Here is a 3,846-nt window from a genome sequence, read left to right on the forward strand (position 1 = left end):
ATCCCACCTCATTGATTCTATGGAGGTAGAAATGAAAGAAGTTTCTATAAGCTGGACCACGTAACATAGGACGGGAAGGTGCATAAGCATTCTCTATCCATTTCATCCCCACATGAAATGAGTCTGGATCCTCTACGGTGTTACTTACAATGCAATACTATTCTATTCTCACACATCAGCTGTATCTTCCTCTATGAAGCTTGCCAAAAAGAACCATTCTTCCTTGAATGGAAATACCACCTTATTCCTTTTTTTTTTTGTTAAATATATACCACCTCATATTTGAATCCACGAAGATAGTAAGAAAATAAACATGATGAAAAGGTTCTATTAAGTGGATCATAAATATAATGAAAAGGTTCATTTGGTGGACCATAGAAAGACAAAGGATACATTGGCATCCTCTCTCTCTCTCTTTTCATATCTATTTCCTAAATCTCTTGTTCAAGAAAGATTGTTGTGTACATACATTGGTTCTGTCCTCTATACTATTCGTATCGCATAATCTTTCAAGTCGAGAATAAATATTATCATTGCACGTATATACTTGAAAATTATATATGATGATGAAATATTCTGATAATTAGTAACATCATGATATATCACTTTCAATTTTTATTTTTTTTTAAATTCTTTATATAACTTAAAAGAACTTTTAAGAATAAAATAATGGTAATTAAAAGAATTCACCAAGTTTTTAAATACATGAGTTAATTAAGTATAGGGACCAATAGGTGAGCCTAGTTAGGTGAATTTATTCCCCCACCATCATGAGGCAGCTAGTAGCATTTGGTATAATTTCTATGGAGAGTCATTATGATATTGTATATGTGGTACTAAATGGAACACATATATTTAGCACAAATTCTATTCTTTGACAAGATTTGCACTAATGCTCTTTGAAATAACAAATTGCAGATATGATACCAGTATTATTCATTCACTACAATAATATATATCATTATCAAGGAATCCTTCACAAAGGAATCACTTTAGATAAAATGAAAGCTGTACCAAGAACAGTTAGCAACTCGAATATCTTTCACTCGTACATATTTCTCTCTTAACACTTCGCAAGTTTCCAACCAAAAGAAAATGTTGCAACTTTTGCTTAGAAAAGAAAGATTTAAGATAATTGTCATAACAAGGTAAAAGGAAAATATATATCAGCCATCACTAATGTTTAAGTGATCATGAAAATGAAAGGTTTTTTCTTTCTTTCGAGATAAGAGTGGATAACTGAGCATAGAAAAGATCATCCATATATCAATCAAATTCCTTAATTGTCTTCTCTACTCACCTACAAGTCTACAACCACCCTACCAATTCTTTCTTTCTTTTTTTCTTCTTTATTTGTTTAACTATTTCTTGGGTTGGGTATATAAATCAACCCATTAATCATGTTTACATGAATACAATAAGTTTAGAATTATTCAACTTAATAAGGAGAGTTATATGAATTCAAACAAAATCAAGTAAGAATACTGAAGTTTAACTCAAAAGGGAAAGACCGAAGGAATAGAAAAGAGGGTTGCAAAATAAAAATAGAAATGAAAACTGGAGGATAAAAAGAAGAAATATATATAAATAGTAACTAGAGGAGAGAAACACAACGCAGCACATCAAGAGAATCTTAAGTATACTCTACGTGTCCTTTTTCACCACTTCTCGTATGATTATTTTATGTGTTCTTCACTTTTTCATCTTCTTCAATCGAAATCATATCATACCACCTTATTGAATGATTTTCTTGAAACTTATCATTGATTGCAACGATTCCTAAATTCACTTTGCTACAACCATTTTTTTATTTTATCACTCTTTACAATGATCTGTGTAATTATTTTGTTGCCTAAGAAACTAATTTACCTAAATAGTCATATGAAATATTCTAAAGAAAAATGATAGGTTAATTGTGCAACTGAAGACTTAAAATTATAAAGTCTTGCTTGAAGGAATCACTTTAAACAAGTGATGAAAGGTATACCAAGAAGCCAAACAAAAATAAAATTAATGACATGACCAAATTATTTAGAAAATGAAATTTATTTTATTTTTTTAATTCCTTAATTTCAAGATAAAAATGGCCAACTGACCATAGAAAAGATCATGAATATATTAATCAAAATCCTTAAATGGCTATTCTACTTACCTAAAACCGTCCTACCAATTCTTTCATTTTGTAACTTTACTTGTTTAACTATCTTGGGTAAAATCAACCCACTAATCATGTTGACATGAATAGAATAAGTTTAGGATTATTCAACCTATTAAGGGGAGCTACATGAATCCAAACAAAATCAAGTAAGAAAACAAAGAGGGTTGCGGAATAAGGAATAAGAAGAGAAATGAAAAATAGATGATACGAAGAAGCAATATATAAATAGTAACTAGATGAGAGACACATAACCCAGTTACCAGCACATCAAGAGAATGTTAAGTTTTTCACCACTTCTCCTATTATTTTATGTGTCGTTCACTTTTTTATCTCCTTCAATCGGATTCATATCAATCCTCCCCAGATTCCATTGGACATTGTTAATCATATCGCCTAATTGAATGATTTTCTTGAAACTTACCATTGATTGCAACATTCCTAAATGCACTCTGCTACAACCATTTTCTATTTTATCACTCTTTACAATGATCTGTTAATTATTTTGTTTTCCAAGAAATTTATTACCAAGTAATCATCTGAAATATTATGAATGAAAAATGATGGAGTTAATTGTCCAACTGAAGAGCCAAATCAAAGAACCTAATCCCTTTAAACAAATGAAAGCCATACCAAGAAGAGTTAGAGCTCAAAATAGTTTTTTAGGTGCAGTTTCCATCTATCCCATTGTAGGTTTCCATCCCAAACAAAAAGAAAATTATTGTAATCTTAATTTAAACGTGATTAGAAAATCAGCATTTGACTACTCCAACTGATCATATATCTACGTAATCACTTCAATAGCTAAATTAAATCACTCTCAACTGCCCTATCAATCTTGACTATATATTATATATATATTTAACAAAAGGAGAGAATTGATGCATGAGGTTGGTAGTTGGCACTGAAGAAAAAACCTGGTGCAAAACCCTTTCATTATGTATGATCTATGAACTTACTAACAATATAAAATTGATGCATGCAATAATTTAATATGAAAGTGGAGGAATTCATGAAGACACTAACATATTTTTCTTTTCTCCTTTGCGGGTCAAACACTATCATATTTTGTGATATATGTTATAATGTTAACATTCCTCAAACATTCTTCGTTCTTCTTCTTTTTTTTTTTCTTTTTTTGAGGGGTTTAGTGGGGGTGGTTTTACTTTACAATGGGCAATTAATGGAGGTGACAATGAAGTTTTACATTGCTTGGGTGCAATTAATCCCTAATGTGAGCCCTTTAATTATTTCTAATTACGTGTTACTTTGGATGTCTTAGTCCCACAGGGTTGATCAATTAGGCCATCATCACTAAAAGCTTTTCCCATTCTCTTCTTCGCACCGCCGCATATTAATCTTATAAATTTGGGTAATCTTTCTAAGAAGTTGGTACAGGCGTACAGCAATATGAAAAGTTTCTACAAGAAGCAAGCAGAGAGAGACACAGAAATCTAGAGAGCACTAAACCATGCATGAAGGTAGTTGATGACAGTGATAGATGATAAATGTCTTATGTTTTGCTTTCTCTTCATATTCATTCCATTTACTTGTACTTTGTAAAGCAGCAATGGCATTGGCATCAGACATGACTCATCTCCCACTTTAGAGCCTTTTAACATCTCTATCTCTCTCTATCTCTGGCGAAGTGAGTGGAACACAAGAGAGGTATAAGAGTATTAATGGGAATC

This window comes from Hakea prostrata, chromosome 2 (genome assembly GCF_041222555.1).
Source record: "Hakea prostrata isolate BN-2017 chromosome 2, UWA_Hpros_2, whole genome shotgun sequence".
Taxonomy (NCBI): Eukaryota; Viridiplantae; Streptophyta; class Magnoliopsida; order Proteales; family Proteaceae; genus Hakea; species Hakea prostrata.